This window comes from Amblyraja radiata, chromosome 4, assembly GCF_010909765.2.
Source record: "Amblyraja radiata isolate CabotCenter1 chromosome 4, sAmbRad1.1.pri, whole genome shotgun sequence".
NCBI classification, from domain to species: Eukaryota; Metazoa; Chordata; class Chondrichthyes; order Rajiformes; family Rajidae; genus Amblyraja; species Amblyraja radiata.
The window spans coordinates 20,245,712-20,271,547 of NC_045959.1; the positions used below are offsets into that span (position 1 = coordinate 20,245,712).

At 41.6% G+C, this 25,836-nt stretch overlaps 1 protein-coding gene and 1 long non-coding RNA gene across 4 annotated transcripts in view; one reads left to right on the forward strand and one right to left on the reverse strand.

The window, feature by feature from the left end:
• The window catches only part of nfatc1 (nuclear factor of activated T cells 1), a 261,410-nt gene that overhangs the window by 70,177 nt on the left and 165,397 nt on the right, over positions 1 to 25,836 (reverse strand). The gene's annotated exons all lie outside the window — the stretch shown is intronic.
• On the forward strand, positions 17,469 to 24,806 carry LOC116971877. Its single transcript, XR_004411648.1, has 5 exons — positions 17,469 to 17,669; positions 18,346 to 18,420; positions 18,680 to 18,872; positions 22,281 to 22,476; positions 24,461 to 24,806. It is a non-coding gene; the product is annotated as an uncharacterized LOC116971877 (long non-coding RNA).

A 25,836-nucleotide genomic window follows, 5' to 3' on the forward strand; every position in this document is an offset into this window, starting at 1 on the left:
TGGAGCAGCTTGTGGAGAAGCTGCTCCACAATGATAAACTCCGGAGAAAGGAGCAATATCAGCACGAGTCCCTTCTACAGACCGTGCCAGCAGCCTCATACTCTGGGCAGCAATATGTCTTTCCCATGGAAGGGGGAAGTACATACGGGGATTACCCGGATTCAGAGTTTGGAAGCACAGGGGGGGGAACACTCCCAGGGGAGATTGGAGGAAGAAACCCTGAACAGGTACCCCCCACCATCTAAGCGGTGAACCGTATAATTTGGGGGCAAATAGGTCCCATCATCAGGAACCAGGAACTGAAGTTCCAAAAAGTATAAAACCTGCTGGGGTCTGGAATTACTTCACCTGCAGGAGGTGTGGAAGGAGGCCTCCTCACTGACCGGGAACAGGATACCATGGCACTGCTATGTAATGCCCGCTTCGAAATAAACTGCATTCGGAAAGTGGCAATAATACCAGCAATAAATTCGAAGTTTGCAGCTCTTTGCAAAGCTAGCGACATCCAGCCCGCAAACTACCTGTTTGGGGAAGACCTGTCAAGACAGGTACGGGGCCTGGATGACGAGGCAAAAACCGTGCGCCTCATAACAAGAGGTCAGGCCACACCCAGGGGTCCATCCACGAGATTCCACCCCTACAGCTCTCGGCGTTTTACACCTAGAGAGCCAGGCACCGGAGGAAGATTCACACCTGAGTCAAGGTCTTTTTTAGGGGCAGGCCCCAGCAGGCCGACAGCGAGGATGAGGAGAGAGCAACCACCAGCTCTGCTCCCCAAACCTCGCGGACGAAAACCAGCGCCACGCCGCCAGTAACAACAGAGGTAAGTCAAACCAGTTCCTCAGGGAACATACCAGACGAACCTCACTTACAGGTGGGGGGAAGGTTAAAATACTTCTTAAAAGAATGGTGTTGGGTTACTAAGGATCCATTCATACTGCACAGTATAGAAGGATTCAAAATTGAGTTCAATTTGAATTCATCACCACCACCAACACATTCTAATATTCGCACATATGTCTTTTCCCAAAAAGAGGCAATGAATATACAAAAAGAAATTGAAACGTTATCTGACAATATGTTATTGAGAGATCATACACAGAACCTCATCAATTTATATCCAATTTATTTCCAAAAGAGAAAAAAGATGGAGGGATCCGTATTATTTTGGATCTTACGGAACTCAATACATATGTGCAATATAAACACTTAAAATGGACAATTTTGGAACAGCAACTCAGTTGGTTTCCAAAAATGGCTATATGGCATGCATCGACCTCAAAGATGCATACTATTCGGTGTCTATTCACAAAGAGTATAGGAGATATTTGAAGTTTACCTGGATGGGTCAATAATGGCAATACAAGGCTCTGCCAAATGGATTGACATCAGCCCCTAGACTGTTTACCAAATTACTGAAACCAATTCTGGGGCTGCTAAGATCTCAAAATCACATAGTCATGGCATATTTGGATGACATTTTCATCTTTGGAGTCACCAAAGAATTGGCAGAAGCAACAGTCAAGGCAACCAAAACCCTGTTTGAACCCGGTTCCTAATCCATCCAGTTAAATCAAAATTAACTCCTACCAAGGTAATTGATTACCTAGGATTTACTATCAAAACAGTAACCATCTTGGTGACTTTGCCTAAAGGCAAACAACAAGATTTATGTCTATAAATCACTTATAGAATCTGTACTCACCTTTAACATCACATCCTGGTTCACCCTCACCTCTGTCAAAGACAAATCAAAGCTTTCCCGGATCATCAATCAAGCAAGCAAAATAACTGGCAAAACTCAAAATCAATTATCAGTACTCCACACCCAGGCAGTTAAAAGGAAAGCCAACCTCATTGCACAGGATCCCACCCACCCCCTGCACAAGTCCTTCCAACTTCTGCCATCAGGCCGCCGATATAAAGTCCCCCTATCCAAGAAAAACATCCACAAAAACTCATTCATACCCATTGCCATAAACAGCTTAAATAAAAAATGAACAAGGGACAAATTAACCCTGACGCACTGTCACTTTACACGTATCCACAACTTTTATCTTGTCTATTTTTATAGTTTCTAATCTTTATACTTGCTTTTAAGATCTATACACACTGTGTGTGCTCGCAGAAATCTGTGTGTATGACTGCTTATCAGTACATTGTCCTGATTGTATGTTGAGCCACGTCAAAGAAGATTTTCTGTTACGACAGACAATAAAGTTTTCTGAATCTGAATCTGAATCTGAATCTTGAGGAAAGCCTGCAATGATCTGATAGAAAAACACAAACCAACTATCAGACAAACAGCAAGTGTAATTGGCAAATTGGTAGCTGCCTTTCCTGCAGTACGCTACGGACCTTTGCATTACCAGCATTTACAGCGGGCAAAGGAACGAGCATTGAAATTGCATGCAGGTCAGTTTGGCAAATCTATGCGGTTACCAGCTGAAGCCATTATTGAACTACAATGGTGGATGGCAAACATAAGACTCAGCTCAAGAAAAATCTTACTTGAGAGCCCATCAGTGTTTCTCCAAACCGACGCAAGCGGTTTAGGATAGGGAGCCACAAACACAGTCAGGAGCTGTGGAGGCAGATGGAATGAGCAAGAGTCTACTATACTCCAACTATATGGAATCAATTACCTAGAATTGTTGGGGGCACAATATGGGCTCAAGTCTCTCTGTAACAACATGCAACATGTGCATGTTCAAATTCAGATTGATAACACTACTGCGGTAGCATATATCAATCACATGGGTGGTGTAAAATCTGTATCCTGTGACAGATTATCTAACCTCATTTGGCACTGGTGCATCGAGAGGGATATTTGGGTCACGACAGTATATCTACCAGGATGATATAACACGGTGGTCACGAATGTTTAATGATAATATAGAATGGATGTTGAATCATACGGTATTCAATGAAATAACTATACGATTTGGCACTCCAGATTTGGATCTGTTTGCATCTAGATTAAACCATCAATTACCCAGATATGTGTCCTGGGAGCCGGACCCAGGAGCAGAGTCAGTGGATGCTTTTTCTCTAAACTGGGGAGGAATGTATATTAATGCTTTCCCACCATTCTGCCTCATAAACCGATGCTTGACTAATATCAAGCAAGACAAAGCCACAGGCATTTTAGTAGTACCAGATTGGCCTACACAAGCCTGGTTCCCGAAAATATTGGGGATCATAGTCCAGCCATTAATGGTTGTACCTAAGAGGAGAGATCTCCTAGTAAACCCAGTTTTGACCGGATTAATTTGTTGGTTTGCAGATTCTGAGGAGGCCATTTCAAGACATTGGACTATCCAAACGAACTGTGGATGTCATCACAAAGGCATGGAGGGACAGTACCAAAAAACAGTACGCCACTCATATTAAGAAGTGGGAAGCTTTCTGCCGAGTAAACAATATAACGTACAACACAGTTCGGATAACAGATGTCTTGGAGTTCCTATCAGCCCTGTACTATGACTATAAATTAAGTTATAGCGCAATCAACAGTGCCAGATGTGCACAATCCTCCTATCTGACACTGGAGGCAGGGCACGGGCCGATAGGAACGCACCCCTTCGTAATAAAATTCATGAAGGGAATTTACAATTCGATACCCCCAAGGCCTAGGTACACGGACACATGGGATGTGAGCATGGTACTGACCTTACTTCGTCAGTGGGGACAGCCAATGGCCTTATCTTTGTCAAAACTAACATTGAAAGTGGTTATGCTGATGGCGCTAATAACAGCCCAAAGAGTCCAGACACTACAAAAACTACGACTGGACTACATGACCAGCAATACGAATAACATAACATTCGTTGTTAAGGACCTGATCAAACAGAGCAGGCCAGGAATGCCAGGGATGAAGATCCAGTTCCTGGCATATCCAGAGGACCAACGATTGTGTGTGGTAACACATTTACACCACTACCTGAGAGTCACGGAGAACCTCAGAGGCTCAGAACAATCGGTCCTCATCAGCCACAAGAAACCACACCGAAAGGTGTCAACACAAACTATCTCCAGATGGTTAAAGGAGGTAATGGTGGTAGCGGGAATAAATATTCATATCTTTAAATCTCACTCCACCAGGGCTGCATCTACGTTGGCAGCAAGAACGATGGACGTGCCCCTTGATGACATCCTAGCGGCTGCAGGATGGGTGAACGAAAGAACGTTCCAGCGGTTTTATAACAAACCCATTATCGGACCAGGGGTATTTGCTCGTGCCATCTTAAGTTCTGTTACCTAGTTTTCCCACAGGTTCGGAGGGGAAGCTAATAAAACATTTATTTTTCTTTATTTTAAAGCATCAGTGTCTTTACTAACTACGTTATGTCTGAATGCTTTAATAATACTCTCATCCATGGTCAATCCATTCAGTGTGTGACGCCTGGATTCATAACAGGCGTGAAATCACAGAGCTTTGAAATCTTCACGTAGTCACTCACGTGACTCCGAAGTAAAATAGTAAGATTAAACGAGAACTTACCAGTTTGAAGTTTGATCTTGATTTTATGAGGAGTTACGATGAGCGATTACGTGCCCACCGCTCCCATCCTCATATTATCAAGGTCATATGGAAGTTCTAGTTTTTCACAATCTTACTATTCTCAGGTCTTCTTTTTTATCTGTGATTTAACACCGCTGCTTTGAAGTTTGACGCGCACGCAGACGGATGGCCCTTCTTCACGTAATCGCTCATCGTAACTCCTCATAAAATCAAGATCAAAATTCAAACTGGTAAGTTCTCGTTTAATCTTACTATTTTCTATGAATAATGGCATGAGATCTTTAAGATTTATTCAAGGATAATTATGAACCTGGTTCAACAGGTTAACCTGGTCAGCTGGTAAAAAAATAGAACTCCTGGCAAAGTAACAGTCTGTCACTCTTAATATATCAGTTCGGGAACTTATTCAAGCTGGGGGATAACACCTATTCCTTCGTTCCATAGATGCTGCCTCACCCGTTGAGTTTGTCCAGCATTTTTGTCTACCTGGGGGATAACATTTGAACTCCTGCCTCAGATCACAGTGATACTGAAAGGGCCAAAACAAAAATTAGAAGCTAAGATTCATCATAGTTTGTTGCAACTAATAAGAAAGAAAGTGAATGAATGCCATTGATGCAGATGGCAATGTAATAGAGTGGCAATAGCTGGACTGTTAATCGTGGACATATCAATCCGTGCTCATGAAATTAAACCTCGCCGTAGCAATGGGTGGATACTTAAAAATCAGTTATAGAGTCGTAGAGTCACAGAGTCATACAGCGTGGAAACAATCCATTCAGCCCAACTAGTCTATGCCGACCACAATGCCCCATCTATACCAGTCCTACGCTTGGCCCATATCCTTCTAAACATTTCCTATCCTGTAACTGTCCAGGTGTCTTTTAAATGCTGTTATAATACCTGCTTCAACTACTTCCTCTGGCAGCTCTTTTAATATATCCACCACCCTCTGTGTGAAAAGGTTGCCCTTCAGATTCCTATTAAATCTTGTCCCTTTCACTTTATCCTTGATGCTCTGGTTCTTGATCCTCTACCCTGGGTAAATGACTGCACATTCACCCTATCTATTAGCCTCGTCATTTTACACACATCTATAAGATCACCCCTCAGCTTCCTGTGCTTCAGAAATAAAGTCCGAGCCTGCCTAATCTTTCCCAATAATTTTGGACAATGACTCTTGACATCACTCTTGTAAATCTTCTATGCTCTCTTTCCAGCTGATTGACATTGTTCCCATTAGGGTGACCAAAACTCAACACAATACTACAAATGCAGCCTCACCAACATCTGGTTCAACTGACTGATGAAGTCCAATGTTCCAAACATCTTCATCATCTATCTACCACTTTGATGCCACTTTCATGGAATTATGTATCTGTACACCAAGATCCCTTTGCTCTACAATACTACACAGGGCCTTCCCATTCACCGTGAAGGTCCTGCCCTGGTTTGTGACTATTTTGTATGATCAACAAGACTGCCAGGATTGCTCGTAATACTCTTTTGTTCTGGTGGAAATCAACAGGTAGTTTTTCGAAAAGATGTAGCAAATTATTTTCTACAAAAGAGCAACATGTCCTTATATCTTTCTTTAAATATTTCCCCTGCGTTATGCCTCTTTGAAATCTCCCATGGTCTATTACCATGTGCTTTAATCCCTCCAATACGTGCATTGATATTACATCAGATATGTAGGGTATAAAAATCTGAAGCCCAACCATGATTTATCTTCATCTTCAAATAAAGGCAGGGCAGAGAGGCGGTCAATCAAATCCCAGAGGGTGCTTAGCCACGTTCAAATACTAATGAGGTTGGCAACTTCTGATTTAACATAAAAACAGAAAAAGTTGAAAAGGCTCAGTAGATCAGAGAGGAAAAAAGATTGACAATAACTGACACAAATTGCTAATCACAGCAGGATATATGGAAGTATTAACACTATTTTACTTTCCCTGGGTGCTGCCTGATCAGCTGAGTATTTCCAGCATTTTCTGCTTTTAATTTGGATTTCCAGCATCTGTAATATTTTGGTGTTAGAGCCTCATATTTACCCTGCGCTGCAGGTTAACAACTTTAATGGGAAAGCCAGCTGCTGAGAGAAGGCAAGTACAGCTTCATTAAGAAGGTAAGTTCCCCGATGGAACTGTTTATAGGCAAAGGTTGTATCCAACCAGGCCCTCTAACTAGACATCCACGGCCAGAAATTACAATAATGCCAGGATTCAGATAATATAGAGATTCAGACTGACAAGTTTCTGTTGCCTGCGACTACTTGACTTCTGAATAAGGAATCACAAGCAAAATAGATACAATTCCACAAAACGAGGTGAACATATAATGGTGCAGCAGTGGGACAAGTCCTTCAGCTCAGATTGTTCATGCTGAACATGATGTAGTTAAACCTATCTCTTTTGCCTGTATGTGATCCATGACCCTCCATTCCCTCCTATCTAAAAGGCTCTTAAATGCAACTATCGTATCTGCCTCCACCATTACTGCTGGCAGCATGATCCAGGCACTTGCCACTTTCTGTATTAAAAAATAACTTCTTCTTTAAACTTGGCCCCTCTCACTTTACAGATATGTTCTCTAGTCTTTGGCAATTCCATCCTGGAAAAAGGGTTCTGGCTATCTAACTATATATGCATCTCACAAACACCTGTCTATACCTCTCAGAGAAATGCATCCAGACCTCTGCACTATGACCCCCAATCTATACAACCTACTCACCCAGGCCACTTCCCAAGGGATGGCTGGCTTCCTAACATCTTGCTGGTACAGTGCCTGTGTCTAACACCATTTATGCACACGTGCCTATGTGGCTCATTCTGTACAAGGCACTTTGCAAAGTTAAGCAATTTATTTTCTTTATCGTTTTACAACATGGGTGGTCTGAAGTTTGTGTTTAAAATGTCCACTGCGGTTCAGAACATGTTGCATGCAGCTGTGTGATGTGAAAATGCCACATAGACCAACAATGCAGAGTAACGGATCGTACAATTAGCACTTTATTTGTTAACTTGCTGTCATCTGCCAATTTAAATACTTCAAAAAGCTCGTACTTATAAAGTAATTTTACTCAAATTGAGCTAAACAATTAGCCATGTTTTATGCTGGTAATTAGTTTCATTAACACATAATTCAAATGAAAGTACAGGAATAATTTCAGTTACCAATGATATGAGCAGCAATGGTGATCTACTATGAGAAGGAGAGAGATTTTAACCCTCATGCTGTTAAAAGTTTTCCTTGATGCAATAAAGCTACAACTGAGCAATTCAGCCCATCGATTCTGCTCTATCATTTGATCGCGGCTGATCTATTTTTCCATCTCAACTCCATTCTCCTGCTTTCTCCCCATAACCTTTGATGTCCTTACGAATCAAGAACCGATCTATTGGTGTTTTAAAAACATCCAATAACTTGTCTTCCAATGCCCCCTGTGGCAATCATTTCCACAGATTCACCACCCACTAGCTGAAAAAATTCCTCCCCTTCTCCATTCCAAAGGTACGTCTTTTTATTTTGAGGCTGTGCCCTCCAGTCCCAGACTGTCCCACTACTGGAAGCATCCTCTCCACTTCCACTCAATCTAAGCCTTCATTATTTGGTTGTTTTAAAATGAGATCCCCCCTCGTCTTTCTAAACTCCAGCAAGTACAAGCCCAGAGCCGTCAAATGCTCCTAATACATTAACCCAATCATCACTGAGATCATTCTCGTAAACCTCCACTGGACCCACTCCAATTCCAGCATATCCTTCCTCAGATATGTGGCCAAAAACTGCTCACAACTTTCCAATTGATGCACTGCCCCTTATCCTGGTGCCATTCTTTTGTAAGCAGCCAATAATTCCTTGGGGCTTGGTAGAAGAAGTGTAGCCAAGGATCAAAGCACAGCCTTTCCACCATTCAACAGGCATCAGCTAAGTCCTCTTGTAAAAAGTATCCGTGGACAGAGGCTCAGCTGGGAGAGTGGCTGCCTCACTGCAATGAGAACTTTGAGTTGGCATGTTCCCCCTGTGACGGCATGGATTTCCTCCGAGTGCACTAGTTTCCCCGCATATCACAAATTCATGTGACTAATTGGTCAATGCAAATTTCCCCCAGATGAGGGGTAGAATCAGGGGGATTTGAGAAATATGTGGGAAGGTTAAAGTTGGGATTAATTTAGAATTAATGTAAACGGGTGGTTTGTGCAGATTTGGTGGGCTGAAGGGCCTCTGTAACCAGGCTGCATGTCTCTACAACTTTACTTTCCTATTCAATTGTCACAGATCATGATTTGATCTCTCTCAGTCTGTAATATACCCAATGAATGAAAATCCAATCTAGGAGAGATCTAAATAGGCATTAACTCCTAATAAAAAAAACATGTCTCCTCATTTCAGTTCTAAAGGTCCAACACTTTATACTGAGCCTATGAGATGTGGGTTCTGAAAGTCAAATGAGAGTGTTACAAAAGAGATTTTCAAAAGGATGGTGATAAATTGATTATGTGGCCTTGAGTTGATTTGTGAACTGTACAAGTCATTGGTGACTTGGACTATTGTGCACAGTTTTGTTTGCCCAGCTACAAGAATGATATCATTAAGATGGAAAGATGGAAAGGGTGCAGAAACAATGTTGTCAGGACCGGAATGCTTAAATTGTAAAGAGAGGCTGGATATCCTGAAGAGTAGATGGTTAAGGGATGACCTCATAGAGGTATATAAAATCACGAGGGGTATAGACAAGGTAGATGGTTACAGTCTCTTTCTCAGGGTAGGGGAGTCTAAAACTTGAGGGCATAGATTTAGAGTGAGAGTTGAAAGTCTTAAAAACAACCCAAGAGGCATGTTTTCACATAAAGGGCAGTGAGTACATAGAACGAGCTGTCTGAGAAAATGGTAGAGGCAGGCACAATTACAATGTTTAAACTACATTTGGACAGGTGCATGGATAGAAAAGGTTTGGAATGATATGGGCCAAATACAAACAAATGGGATCAGCTTAGATAGACATCTTGGTTGGCATAGATGAGTTGGGCCAAACCGCCTGTATCCATGCTACATGTCTCTATGATTAAAATGTGGACTGTTGTTATCCCTGAGGCCACCTCATTCTGACATGATAACAACTCAGTCTGAAGAAGGGTTTCGGACAGAAACGTTGCCTATTTCCTTCGCTCCATAGATGTTGTTGCACCCGCTGAGTTTCTCCAGCACTTTTGTCTACCTTCGATTTTCCAGCATCTGCAGTTCCTTCTTAAACATGATAACAACTCAGCCTGGTCAATGTAAATCTCTGCCTCTCTGTAAGGTTGCCCAATACAGAGCTGGAGAGTTATAGCTCATGGTGCTAATGAGGAACATTAAAGGGGCTGTCCCACTGTGGCGACCTAATCTGCGAGTTTAGACGAGTTTGCCCTCGACTCAAACTTGCAGATTGGTCGACACATGGTCCTAGGAGGTCACTGGAACTCTCCTTCATGCTCGAGGGAAGTTCCTGAATACTCGCGGCCTCAGCTAGGTCGCGGAAAACTTTTCAGCAAGTTGAAAAATTTCCACAAGTAAAATTTGGTCGGCATGGTTCTTTTGAACTCGTAGTGCAGTGGAGTGGGGTCATTATGTAGTTACAGGCAGTCGAGGGCAGCCGTAGGCAATCTCCTTCGCTGACTGGGCATTTTGATTGGCTCATTGGAGTTTTCAGGACCAGGGAAAACCGCTAAACTTTATTATACTTCTTAAAACTGTCTCCACTCCTTCTCGCCCTCTTCTCTCCTGTTCTCTCTCCTTCCCCCCCCCCCCCCCCCTTTGCGATGTGTTTGTGTGTGTGTGTGTGTGTGCGGTCGGTCGATCCAGCTCGCGGTTTCAACGTGGACGGTCGATCCAGCTAGAGGTTTTCCAGGCAAGTGCCCTCGAGCTTGAAGGTCGAAGACACTCTTCTTAACTCACGGATTAGGTCGCCGCAGTGGGACAGCCCCTTTAGCTTGCTGGTGGTATGATAATGAGCTTCTCAAAGTTGACCAGTCAACCACGGGAAGGGGTTAGTGGTTAACCAACATAAAATCAAAGAATCATGGAAACTGCATGGAAATAGGCCCTTTCGCCCAACTCATCCATGCCAAACAAAATACCCAATCTAAGCTAGTCCCATTTACCAGTGTTTGGCCCATATGCTGCCAAACCTTTCCTAACCATATACTTGTACAAATATTGTGATTGAATCTGCCTCAACTACTTCCTCATCCTAAATACCCACAGCCCTCTGTGTGAAGAAGTTGTCTTTCAGGTTTCTATTAAATGGTTCCCTTCTCGTCTTAAACCTATGCCCTCCAGTTATTGATTGCCCTACCACGAGTAAAAGGTTATGTACTTTAACCCTATCTATTCCCCTCATGATTTTATACACCTCTATAACATTACTCTCAGCCTCTGGAGGAATAAAGTCCCAGTCCGCCCAATCTCTCTCAATAACTCATTCCTGGCAACATCCTGATAAATATTTTCTGCACCTTTTCCTGCTTCATGGCATCTTACCTACAAGAGGGTAACCAAAACTGTGCACTCCAAGTTTAGCCTCACCAATGGCTTGTACATCGTTAGATAAAAGCAATCTTTAGCTAGGAGTTGTCCAAAATGTAATGCTAACAAGGCTTGTTCATTTGCATGTTTTTTACAGTTAAGTAGCTCAGTAAGCCAGTCAATTTAGTGATATTTAGAGTTAGATAACAAATATCGGCCTTCCCAACAATGCCCACATCCCATATATAAAGGTATAATATATATATATATGTCACCTGATTTTTTAATGTGCAATATAATGAGGTCTACCTTAGTTGACACATCTGCCCGAAGGCAAAGCAGTCGTCTGCAAAGTTGGAGGAGAACTAGAAAGTGAATTGATATCTTTCTCCAAGGTTTCAACTTCCAATGCTGCCACTCACACCAACAATTCAGACTGTAGCTGTGCTGGGTGCCACAGAGATCTGGGGGCTCCCAACACCAGATGTTAAGTCTGCAAATTCATGGCTGCTCTCACACTGGAGATGCAGCGAGGTCGATGAACCCAACAATGGGGACCGTCATTTAATGATCTCACCTATATCCGATGCAGCGCATTTACCTCAACAGTGATATTTTCTGTTCTATTAGCCGGTCAGAGACCTGCTTAAATTAAAGGCATACATTTTTAATTATTTGTATCCAAAGATGAAAATGCCACAAACTGTTTCTTTTCTTTTGAAATCCCAATTAATTGGCAGGTCCGCATTCCCTTCAGATAGTCCTTGGCTAATTAGACCTTCAATTAATCATCACTCGTAATTTATAGCTATAATGTTAACAACTCTGTAGGTTTTTACCCTAGTATGTGAAGTCTCTTTTCAGTTGTTTCAAATGCAGAAGACTGGAGCCTGGGCCGAATGCCAGATGAGTTAAAGTTTCCATGAGGAAACCCTTTTGTTTTCCTAAGGGGAAGAAGACTTTAACTGGCTAGACTGGTGGGGAGACTGATCTCTCTACTGAGTGGCATACCTGCACAGTACCTATAATATCTCTCACATCTGGACTACTTAGTATAGTCTACCATACCAAAAATAAAGTCAGCACTTCTGAAGTTAAAATGTGGTGTCAGCAGAAAAACGAATATTACAGTGACTTTCAAACACGCTTGTGTGCAGCACATTTGTTGCATAAAAAAGGCTTTTTAAATACAAGAAATTATATTGATTTCAAATAACTCAGGCATGGCATGTTGGCCTTCATAACAAGAGGTGTTGAGTATAGGAGCAAAGAGGTCTTTCTGCAGTTGTACAGGGCCCTAGTAAAACCACATCTGGACTATTGTGTGCAGTTTTGGTCTCCATATTTGAGGAAGGACATTCTTGCCATTGAGGGAGTGCAGCGTAGGTTCACAAGGTTAATTCCCAGGATGGCTGGACTGTAATATGCTGAGAGAATGGAGCGGCTGGGCTTGTATTCTCTGGAACTTAGAAGGATGAGAAGGGATCTTCTTGAAACATAAAAGATTATTAAGGGTTTGGGCACGCTAGAGGCAGGAAACATGTTCCCGATGTTGGGGGAGTACAGAACCAGGGGCCACAGTTTAAGAATAAGGGGTAAGCCATTTAGAATGGAGATGAGGAAACACAGAGAGTTGTGAGTCTGTGGAATTCTCTGCCTCAGAGGGCGGTGGACGCCGGTTCTCCGGATACTTTCATGAGTGAGCTAGATAGGGCTCTTTAAGATAGCAGAGTCAGGGGATATGGGGAGAAGGCAGGTACGGGATACCTGTGGATGATCAGCTATGATCACATTAACTGGTGGTGCTGACCCGAAGGACCGAATGGCCTACTCCTGCACCTATTGTCTATTGTCTATAATCTCAGAAGATGTAAATTATTTTGGTCCAGTGATGTCAAGTGGAACAAATATACTTGGCTATTTACTCTGGGTCTCAAAATTAAGTTACCTAGTTGAAATATTCAACCACAGTACTGTACTTTTTTTTGAGGTACAATGATAAGATGACATTTGTGATGATGATTTACACTTTAGCCATTTGCATGAAGCACTCAACCCATTTTGGTCTACCAGCTTCCATGGAACTGGATGTGATGAGATTAGTTCAACTATTGATCAATACTCTCTCATTAAATTAATGTTCAAGTCCACCCTGACCATTCTTTCCTCTCCCTACTACTGTCAGGCAGAAGATCCATACACTTGAGAGTGTGCACTGTCAGACTCAGGAACACCCTTTTCGCTTCTATTATCAGACTGCTGAACAGTCCTACCATAAGCTGGGTTACTGTCCGATACAACTCTACCTCACTGTGGACATTGTCTATAGAACTGGTGAACTACAACGTGAGCAATGCTGAAAATCATTTTCTGCTCTCTGCATTCCCATTGCTCTACCTATTGTACTTGAGGTTGACTTGATTGTAGTTATGTATAGTATTGTCTGACCTGATTGGATAGCACGCAAAACAAAGCTTTTCACTGTGCTTCAGTACACGTGACAATAATAAACCTATTATTTCCATTTGTCAATGCTCAGGCATGCAAAACACCAGGATGCTGGTGCAGATATTAAAATGTGTCATTGATGCAAGGTTAGGAATAATGGTTGAAACTGTGGAGTTGCCTCACTCCACATATAAGGTCACAACTTTGAGCCCTAGGCCTGCGTCTCCAATTGCATAATTGAATTAGGTGAATTCCCATTCTCAGCTGGAAACTCTGGACAAAGAGAACCATTCAATTGTGGAAAGTAGAAATAGAAACCTACCAAGATTGCTACAGTCACTTTAAATAGATTTTTAGACTATGCCTGACAAAATAACATGTTACCCTCTAACCCTGGGTAAAAGACTGCATTCACCCCATCAATCTCCCTCATGATTTTTATACACCCCTAAAAGATCACTCCACAACCTCATGTGATCCAAGGAATAAAGTTCTAGCCTTTCCAACCACTCCCGATAGCTCAGGCCTTCAAACCCTGGCAATGTCTTGTGAATATGAAACATTTCTCATATTTTCAGGCTTGTGGTTGTAAAGTATTATCTTTCTAAAATAAATGTGGCTAATAGGTATGATCATCCATTATTCTTAAGGAAAGTAAAAGCCACATAATTATTAAATTGGGGAGTATTAGTGTAAAAGGGATTATTGCAACAGGTTTCTAGATATAATTTTGTCCCATATTAAAGTTCCATATTTCATAGGCAGTTTTATATTTGCATAATAAATTCCTCAGTCTATATTTACAATGGAAAATGGATGTAGAAAATTGGCCTGCTCTAAATATTACCACTCCTTTCTCCAGCAGCCATTCCCACCATGTTCCACTGGTGGTTTTCAAGGCCTCAACTGGTTGGAGTATGTTGTTAATAAGCAATAGTTTACATTGGAAAACTCCACAGGAGGTTCACCCTGACCACAATTTTAATATATTGAAAATGCTGTTTAATTCTGTTGTGTGAAGGAGTAGTTGGCAATGGTCGCATTCAAATGCCCATCCTCACACTTTTCTTGAGAAGGCGGTGTTGAACCACTTGTTGCAACCCTGCATTCTGCGTGCGGTAGGTCTGGATAGTTTTCTGGCTTACTCATGCCATTTCGTAGTGCACTTATAAGTCAACTACATTGACATGAGCCTGGATGGATTTGAATATATGCCAGAAGAGATAAGAACAACATAATTCCTTCCTGAAAGATCTTAATGAATTAGACGGGTTTTTTACAGCAATTTAGTTTCATTGTCACATTACTGATATGGTCTTTTCAATTCCAAATCATTTTTATTATCTAAATTCAAAATCCCTAGCTGCTTTGGTGCAATTTCAGTTCATACTTATACTTTATATGCAACTACCTTCAAATTATTTCAGCTGAGGCCAGCACAACTTAAACAAGACCAAACCACAAGAACAGGCCTTCTAGGTTTTGGTAATTCAAATATTATCTAGATGCTTCTTAAATGTCAATGTGGCAACATTTCACCCACTCTCTCAAGTTATCTACATCCTGCTTCAGAATACTAATAACCTCATCACAACATGCCCTCCCACCTAATTTTGTCTCATCAGCAAACTTGGATACCTTCAACTCTGCCCCCTCTCCAAGTCATTGATATCAATAGTATATAACTGAAGGCCAAGACTGATCCCTGATGCATGTCACTATTATACCTTCCAGCCTGAAAAAAACTATTTTATTCTGACATTCTGTCCTCTTTGTGATAACCAGTCCTCAGTCTATGTTTAACATATTTGCCCAACGTTATGACAATGCTTCCACACTAGCAACTACCAACGCCTTGAATACCGGCACCTAAAAATACGAGGATTAGGGGCTAAAATTGCTATTGAACAAGATAATATATGTTTAAATAGGAATAGATCCATGTACCCCTGTAACCTTATGATTTTCCTGACCCATATCACATTCCAAAAAAATTATCACGACACAGCTGACCATCAAAATAAATTGAAACTTGCTCTAGAGCAGGGACATTGGGTGCAATATCTAACAGTGAGGAACAGTAATCTGGTATTAGTACAGATAGATATTTATCCATAGACATGGTGGGCTCAAGGTCCTGTTTCTGTGCTGTGTGATTCTATAACACTAATCGCATGCAATGCTGATACGCCTATTTAACTGGGATTAGATACACCCAGTGAAACCAATGTGGAACATTTCTTCACACAGATTCGCCAACCCCTCATCCAACTGACAAATTGGCGTTTGGGGTGCTTCCTAGATTGTTTCTGAGACGGTGCTTTTCCCCAGAAATACTTTACAGATCCAGTTTTCAGAGTTTTATAAAGCTTTGGTTAGGCTGCATTTGGTGTTTTGCTTGCAGTTCTAGAGTTGCTACATTACAGGAAGGACATAGAAGCTTTGGAAAGGGTGCAAGAGAAGTTTACCAGGATGCTGGCTGGTTTAGACTCGGGGTATTAGCTATAAGGAGAGGTGGGAAAAGCTTGGATTGTTTTCTCTGAGGTTTTGGAGGCATTTATATACATTTTGAGAGGCATAGATAGTGCACACATACAGAAACTTTTTCCCAGGGTGAAAATGTTTGTCAAAGACAAGAGAGCATAGCTTTTAGGTCAGAGGAGGAAAGTTTAAAAGAGATGTGCAGGGCAAGTTTTTTTTACAGAGAGTGGTGGGTGCCTGGAACACATTGCCAGGGGTGGTGGTGGAAACACATATGATAGTGGTGTTTAAGAGACCTGTAGAGAGGCACATAGACATTGCAGGGAATGGAGGGATGTGGATCACATGCAGGGAGAGGAGGTTAGTTTAACTTGGTGGCATGTTCAGCACAGATGTTGTAGACTGATGGGCCTATTCCTATGCTATACTGTTCTATGTTCTGCAGTCTCTTTCCCTCTGGCTATTGAGGTAAATGTAAACCTACCTGGCAAGATTGCTCCCTGTGAAGACTCTGGGGAATCTTTATGGGTGGTGGGGGTCTTAGTGAAGGGAACCTTCTTTGCAAGCTCGAATAATTCCTGTACGCAGCAAGCACCTCCTACAACTTGTCTCTTATTCCTGAAACACAATGGTTTGGCAATTGTACAGCTGGCACAGAGAAAGGTTCCCCTCCAAGTCGCACACCATCCTGACTTGGAAATGCAATATATCATTCTTTCAATGTCACCAAGCCAAAATCCTGAAACTCCCTTCATGATGCATTGTGGAAGCACCTTCACCAGTAGCTCTGCAGCGGTTCCAGAAGGCAACTACCTTCTCAGTATAGGATGGGCAGGAGTTCACTTTACCAGCAATGTCCAAGTGCTAGGAATGAATCGTGTGTGAATTTTCCACCCTTCCCCCTCCAACCTGTCATTTTTCACCAACAACCGACCACACTATACACTGTTTCTGTGCGATCTCTTCCCACCACATTAATCTTGGCGTACTGAAGTATTGCGAGGCACCCCCCCCCCCCCCCACTCCTCCTTCCACCATTCCTAGTCACACTGTTACCACTGCCCTTTATCCCAACATTTCAACACTCTTCTATCTCCTTCTTTCTTTAGCCACTACTAAACAGTGGCCCTGATAATATATTGCTCATTACACAAAAGTGAAATGGATCCTGCTGATTAGTTGCAGCAGAGGAAGAGGTCAGGAAATTGAATTGGGTTACTAAATAGCAAAATGTTTCCCCCTGATCTCAAACATGCCTCAACAACTCTATCTCAGGAGACCAACAGAGTGTTTAAACTTTTGTGTCGAAAGGAAAAAGGCAATGGACACTGGAAGTGTCGGAGAGAACGTTCTTGGAGAGGGAAAGCCAGAGTGTGAGGTTTTTAGCAGCTGCAGATGCTTCCTTGTACAAGAGAACCTTGCAGCTGCAACAACTCTTAGGTTGGAGACACAAGAGACTGCAGTCTTAGGTTTCAGCTGCAGGGAGAATCAGAGCAGTCTGGTTTAAAACTCTTGTCACTGCTCCCATCTCAACTCGTAAAGGATCTAAAGCTGCACCACGTCTGACTCACTGGAAATGATTGGTGATGGCATGTAAGAGCTGCTGGGATCAGCCAGGACAGAAACCCAGCCTTCATCTGAAATGCGGCTCCAGAGGCAGGAACTTGCCGACCAGCGTCACTCACAACTGCGTTAACATTTGGTCAGGGTAAGCGAGCCTGAGGTTTTGTGGGTTCAAATCTCACTTGTACACTCGAACATGAAATCCCAAGCCAGTGCTTCAATGCATTGCTGAAGGGATGCTGTATTGATGGTGGTGCTCTATGTTCGATGAGATGTTCTGCCATCTGGGAAGAGGTACAGGAGCATCAGCTGCAAAACCAGCAGGATGCTCCACAGCTTCTTCCCACAGGCAATAAGACTGGTTAACGGACTGTGTCCCCTCCCCATATATCATACACCAACATATCTAACCTCGCCCATACTTTAACAGCTAGGCACCTGTCAAAGTAAAGCCACTGTTCGGTCTGAATGTCTGTTTTTATTTCGATTTTTAGGCCTATTTTTAGATATGGTTTTTTAAAGCTATATGTATTTATTCTGTTTTTATTAACCGCACTGATGGTAACTGATCGAGAAACATTTTTTTCGTTTCATCTATGTATGTAAGTACTCAGTTAAAATGACATTAAAGTAAATACTAAATACTGAATACTGAATGTTAAAATGAGAGGTGACTCGAAAAAGAATTTCACTGTGTTTTGAACATGTGAGGATAAAGCTCCATCGAACCATTGAATTGGGGAAGTGTATGGGTGCAAACTCTCCCAGTTTTGATGAAGGGTCTTCGACCTGAAACATTAACTCTGTTTCTCTCTCTGCAGATGCTGCCTGGCCTGCTGAATTATTTTTCCAGCATTTTATGTTTTTATTTCTGATCTTCAACAACTGTCAGCGTGGTAGGTCATTTCTGTTTGTTAAATGCATGCTGGTTTAAATTATTAATTCTGAAGTAAAATAAAATATAACTGAATGATCTTGCTTCAATTATATGTTGGGAACATTTAAATGTCAAGTGTGGTTAATAACCCTCAAAATAAAATCCATTAAAATTTTAGACAAAGTAGCATCTTATAACGTCATGTGTGCTAGGGTTTCCCCCATAATTAGTTGGGTGAGATCCAAGCTTTATTATTTTTTTTTTAGTTTTTTTTCCAGACAATATGATCTCTTCCACAACTGGGTGGCATGACTTGATGTGATCTCAGAGCCGTGGGTGCAGAGAGCTGTCAGCTTTTCCATGAAAATCCCAAATTGCCCTCGAGGAGCCTTGGTTTTTGACTGCTTACAACAGCCCCGGCAGAGGAGTCATTCAATGTAGAGTATTCAAGGACTTCACGGACCACACATGGTACTGATTCAAACACCTCAATTATGCTGAAAAGCACCATTTAAGGAAAGGTTGTGGAGATGGCGAGGAGAAGGGCCATCAAGAACACCACAGAGGCAGCGGAGAAGGCCTCGAGATGGCTCTGGATCAGGAGAGAAGGTCCATGGGGAGGAGCGAATGCCACCTGAACACAAGTCGTGGTCTGATCAACCACGGCTGGGTCGCCTGGGTGAGGGTGTCTGATGTTGAAAGACCCGAAACACCCAATGACCCAAGGTTACATCACTGATGATGTGTTCAGGAGCATCTATCGATGTATTTGTATCTATCGATGTATTTGTATCAATCATAAACAGTGCCAATGACATTCTTCACAGTATTGGTCACCAAACTGTACACCTGAATACAAAACGCAGAATGTAATACCAGCTTGATTGGTGGAACAGATAAGCTCTTCTACATTTGGTTGGAAGGTGTTGAATTTTAACTTTATTTATTTTTAAAATGTATGTACTCATTGAGGTAAAAGCTGCACAAAAGAGTAATTTGCATTTCAGGGAGCTTGTAATCATTTCAAACACTGTTTCTATCCCCGAGCTTCACAATTCATAACTCTTTATCCTTTTGGACTCAAACCTGGCATTTTTTTATCTCTGGCCTGTGTCCAACAATCTGCCTATCAAAACCCTTGCCTGTGTTCACCTATTACTGTCCATGCTCTGCCCTGTCCCTCCTCTTTTCCAGCTTTCTTTCCTACTGCCCTTTCAGTCATTCTGAAATATGGTCCCAACCCAAAATGTCACCTATGTTCTTCAGAGATGCTGCCTGACCTGTTGACTTACTCCAGCATTTGGTGTCTTTCTTTGGCAAACCAACATGTACTCCTTGTTAAAACCCTTGTGAAAGGTGCAAGTTCAGTGGAGATATTTATTTCATGTCCACCCATTATTAAAAAAAGTTTACTAATTCAGGATGTAGACATTTAAAATATATATCAGATCAGATTCATAAAGTTTATAATAAGTTTCAATACTATACTCCAAAGGAGTTCAAGTATCACATTATGTAGCACATCTCTGAAGATCTTTCCTGGTCCGAGAACACTAACGCAATTATCAAAAAAGCTCATCAGCGCCTCTACTTCCTGAGAAGATTACGGAGAGTCGGATTGTCAAGGAAGACTCTCTCTAACTTCTACAGGTGCACAGTCGAGAGCATGCTGACCGGTTGCATCGTGGCTTGGTTCGGCAATTTGAGCGCCCTGGAGAGGAAAAGACTACAAAAAGTAGTAAACACTGCCCAGTCCATCATCGGCTCTGACCTTCCTTCCATCGAGGGGATTTATCGCAGTCGCTGCCTCAAAAAGGCTGGCAGTATCATCAAAGACCCACACCATCCTGGCCACACACTCATCTCCCTGCTACCTTCCGGTAGAAGGTACAGGAACCTGAAGACAGCAACAACCAGGTTCAGGAATAGCTACTTCCCCTCAGCCATCAGGCTATTAAACCTGGCTCGGACAAAACACTGATTATTAGCAACCACTTTCTGTTATTTGCACTACCAGTTTATTTATTCATGTGTGTATATATTTATATCATGGTATATGGACACATTTATCTGTTTTGTAGTAAATGCCTACTATTTTCTGTGTGCTTAAGCAAAGCAAGAATTTCATTGTCCTATACAGGGACACATGACAATAAACTCACTTGAACTTGAACTTGAGATTGACGACACTGCTGGAGCACATTTTGCTGAGCATTAAATCATGGACCAATGAGATCATATAATCATATTTATTTTTTCTTCCACAATGTATAATGCAAACTAGTTCAGAGTATTTAATCTTGAACTCAATGATAGATTAGACACGTATAGATTGGTAAAGGTAATAATCAACGTTTGTAAATCCACCAAAAAAAAATGTTTTCCTTTAAATTTCAGTAGTTCGGCCATCTGAAGGTCATTCTGATTTGTGCTGCTTATGAATAAATATCAAGTTTATAACCATTTTTTTAAAAGCCCGTTGTCCAGAATTCACTCCCAAATTGAGCTCCAGTCGCTGAATGCACTGCTTTGTAGCAACAAAACATTGCGTTCCTTTGACCTTAATCTATGAAAAAACAGGATTTCAGACAGAGAACACAACAGCCACTGATACCATATTGCTCATTTAGCACTGTTGGGGGTGTAAATCTCTACACCTGCAACATTAGTTCACCTGCTTCTCCATAGAGGCCACACATGTATAGTGACTTGACTTCAGAATTAAGGGACAGAAGTTTAGGGGTAACATGAGGGGGAACTTCTTTACTCAGAGAGTGGTAGCGGTGTGGAATGAGCTTCCAGTGGAAGTGGTGGAGCAGGTTCGTTGGTATCATTTAAAAATAAATTGGATAGGCATATGGATGAGAAGGGAATGGAGGTTTATGGTATGAGTGCAGGCAGGTGGGACTAAGGGAAAAAAGTTGTTCGGCACGGACTTATAGGGCCGAGATGGCCTGTTTCCGTGCTGTAATTGTTATATGGTTATATGGTTATGTACTAGGGCTAATACTTATGCAAGGTCTGGCAGCAATCTTGAATGTTAGAGGAATGGTCAGTCTTTCCGAGTTAGCCTGGACTGCAGGGTGTTACAGTGGGGCTCACCAAAGGCATCCTAATTTTGACCTCACCAAACAGTAACATGAATGAATATTATTCCACGGGCCAGGAAGCATCAGCGGAAGGAATTGACAGTCGATGTTCAGAGTAGGAGGGCAGTAGGAGTAATGTAGTAGGAGGGCAGAAAGCTGGAAAAACTGGGGGGTGAGTCAAAGCCTGGCAATTGATAGCTAGATACAGGTGAGGGGAGTTTAATTGGCAGGTGGCTGAAAAATGCTAGAGATGGAAAGGAGACAAAGGGGTGTCAGATACGGAGAGAAGAGGAGGGACATGTAAAGCAAAAGGAGGATTATAAGTAGAAGGTGATGGGCGTGGGGGATGGGAGAAAAAGACGGGCAGGATTGTGGGAGAAATGGGAGTGAGGGAGAAGGTGGCACGGGAAAGAGGAAGATTGGAGAAGGGGGAACAATCTCACGTGATTCTGGGCTGATAGTCCGACTACTGTAGCAAGTTTATACTTGAAATCCACAGACATATACAGTCTTTTGCATAGAAGTTCATCTTTTCAGTCCATCTGGCCATACTGGTATTAATGCTTCAGATGAGACTCTTTCCACCATAATTCTATGTAACCCTATCAATCTATCCTTCCGTTCCCAATTAATCTTTCATATCCCCAAGTTCGTCTCTGATATTCATATCAACCACATCTTTTCATAATGTGTTCCGTAGTGTTACAGCTCTCTGGGCAAAGATATTTTTTGCTGAATTTTCTATTGGATTTATATATGAGTATCTTACATTTTTGGTCTTTGCTTTCAGTCTCTTCCAACATTTGGACACATCTTCTCCATGTCTAAGCTGCTGAACATTCCAAGAGACTGATGAGCCATTTCAAATAATGTTCATTGATGTCTTATGTTGAAGAAAGACACTCCAAGTTCAGAAACTTGGTTTGACAGTGGTGATTCCACACAATTATGCATCAAATGTAGCTGGGATTCCAGTAACTCCAGAAGTAATATCATGTAAAATTCATAATGTATTTTTGTTGATTTTGTATTTACTATTTGTTTTGAAATCAAGGGAATTTTAGTTGCTCATCCAGTGGATGGTCCATGATGGCAATTAGATCAATCCTTCACATGCAACTTAACATCAAGTTACTGAATGCTATTATGCATTGCAGTAATATCACACTTCTCGTGAACCATAGTAAGGCTGTGAAGTAAAGCTCTTCATAAAAAGGCAATACATAAATTGTAGTGTGTGCCAAGGATTTGCACCTAAATAAGCTATTTAAATTACCAAAATGAACTGAAATGCCTACAGCAATTAAAGAAGTTGAAAGAAGAATGAATAGACAGTCATAGTAATATAAATAATTAACAGAATTCAATAGGGAGTAACATTCAGCTCAGCAACCTACAGGAGCAGATGGGAAGCTCCCATCGGGAGGAACGTCATTGAAACTTATTGACTATTGAAAGGCCTGGATGGGGTCGATGTGGAGAGGATGCTTTGACTCGAAGGGCCGAATGGCCGACTCCTGCACCTAGTGTCTATTATCTATTGTCTATAGTGGGAGAGTCTAGAACTAGAAGCCATTGCCTCAGAATAAAAGGACGTACCTTTGGAAAGGAGATGAGGAAGAATTTATTTTGAGGAATTCATTGCCACAGATGGCTGTGGAGGCCAAGTCAATGGATATTTTTAATGTAGATATTGACAGATTCTTGATTAGTAAGGGTGCCAGGGGTTATGGGGAGAAGGCAGGAGAATGGGGTGAGTGGGAAAGTTAGATCAGCCATGATTGAATGGCGGAGGATACTTGAGGGGCCAAATGGCTTAAATCTTCTCCTATAACTTATGAACTTATGAAGGGAGATAAGGAAGGATCGGGTAATACATTTTTCAAGACGCTCTGTGAGGTAATAGCAAGACAGGAAGTGTGCTACAGTGAAGGAAATGTTAGAGAAAATTTATCCTGTCAAAGTATTGGATGCCTTTGACTGCAGAAGCACTTGAGGAGAGAGTTTGTTTGGAGAATATGTGGGAAGCATACGTCTGATTTTTCTATAGCAGCTCAGATTGAAGCTGGTCCATTGTCAAAGAGAAAATCTTAGAACTTACAGTGTAGACCTGCAGATGTTTCAGTAGACAAGACTAGACGGACAACGTCAGTCACCGGAAGGACAAAGGTAACTGGTATATGGGTACTTGTAGCTTCCAAATCTCACACAATCCTCACTTGAAAATATATGGCCTGTCCTTCACCATCCCAGGTTGTAAATCCTGGGACCCAACACACAACACCCTGTGGAAGCAATTGACCAGAAGGACTGCAAAGATTCATGAAGGAGACTTAGCAGAACCATGTCCCGGGCAGTTAGGGACGAGCAATAAATCCATGTCACATGAAATAATCCATTTAAAAAAAAACACAGTGGAGAGTTGAACAAAACACAAAGTGCTGGAGGAACTCAGCAGCCAATCAATATCTGTGGAGGAAATAGATAGAAGACATTTCAAGTTGGAGCTCTTCTTCAGAAGGTTGCTTGTCCATGTCCCTTTACGGATGCTGCATGACCTGATGAGTTCCACCAACATTTTACTTTTTGATCAAGATTTCAGCAACTGTAATCTCTTGTGCCTCCATTGCAGTGGAGATTCAGTGGTCGAGATTTATAAGAGCTTGCATGCATGCTTTTTAGCGCTTGCCAGGAATAGGAAAAATCATGAAGAACTTCTGCTCTCACTTTTTCATCCAATAACTATTTAGGAAGACACATGTAAATATGATGTTAATAATGCAAATATGACAGTTAATGCATTTGCCACTGATATCATCATTGTTATAATGCAATCTATTGGTGCTATGCCATCTCGGAAGAAGCAAAGGGAGTTAATATGGGAAAACTGCCTTATAGTGATGGAATGCCTGGGCCTTGACTATCGGAATTCCTTCCCTAAACTTCCTTTCCTTTTCTTCCTCTTTGCAGGCCTTCCACAAAAGCATTCTGACCAATATTCAGGCCAATGCCGCTCCTAATGTAACCTTTAATGTCTGGGCATCAAATTTCACATGAGTATGCTTCAGTGTACCCCGTCAGGAATTTTACTATGTTAAATGTACAATGTGTTCAGGATGAGTTGCCTGCGATCAGGAAAAGGATAGAAAGATAGAGGCCCTATCAACATGATGAACTATTTTTTTTTTTAAATGATGCTTGTTGTATTTTGGCACTTTAGAGAAGATTATTTTGGGATGGTAGGGGAAATTGAATGTTATACTGGATTAAGTTTAAGGTAACTGTGCCAAACCACTGAACTATGATCTCACCACTGCACATATGCTTGTTTCATTCCTACAGAAGGGTTAGGCTATACCAAACAGTCTTCCCAATCAGCTGAAAAGTCCAGTAGAGTCACAAACCATGCACCAGATTTGCACATTAAACTCCTGCTGGCAAAGATATGAATATGTATGCCTAGACATTTAATTGCACAATGCCGCGTTATTTTCAACATTGCTGCTTATTGTTTGAGCACAACCACTTTTGAAATATTCTGTGCCAGTCCCCCTGTCATGAGCCACCCTTATGAGTCTCGATGCAAATTATGTGTCAAGGATTCAAGGATTCACAGGATGACAGTTGGTTATTCTGGGACAACACGATCTTCTTACCTCAGTGGCAAGGTACGTGAAGAGAAGTTGATTAGTACGGGTGACAGGGGTTATGGGAGAAGGTAGGAGAATGGGGTTAAGAGAGAATGATAGATCATCCATGATGGGCTGAATGGCCTAATTTTGCTCCTATCACTTCACAGCCCAACACCCGGACTTCCATCTATTCTATCCACGTACTGAAATTTGGAACTGTAATGTGTATTGTAACTAACTTTTAATATTTCTTAATAATTTTTAATATTTTAATATAACTTTTAAACATCTGCCTAAGAATACTACCTATTCATCCTTCACCATTTTGCCTTTATAGATATGTATATAGCGCCGCAGAATTGTGCACCTATCCCCCCCCCCCTTGTTTTGTTTTCTGTTTCTTGTTTTTTGTACTAAATTATATGTATGCACTGAGTACGAGTTGCTTTTAATCTCATTGTACATGTATAGTGACAATAAATGGTCTATCTATCTATCTATCTATCTATCTATCTATCTATCTATCTATCTATCTATCTATCTATCTATCTATCTATCTATCTATCTATCTATCTATCTATCTATCTATCTATCTATCTATCTATCTATCTATCTATCTATCTATCTATCTATCTATCTATCTATCACATATGAACTAAGTACTTTCAACAACCCTGTGCTCCCTGCTCTAAGACAGCACCCCATTCAACTCCC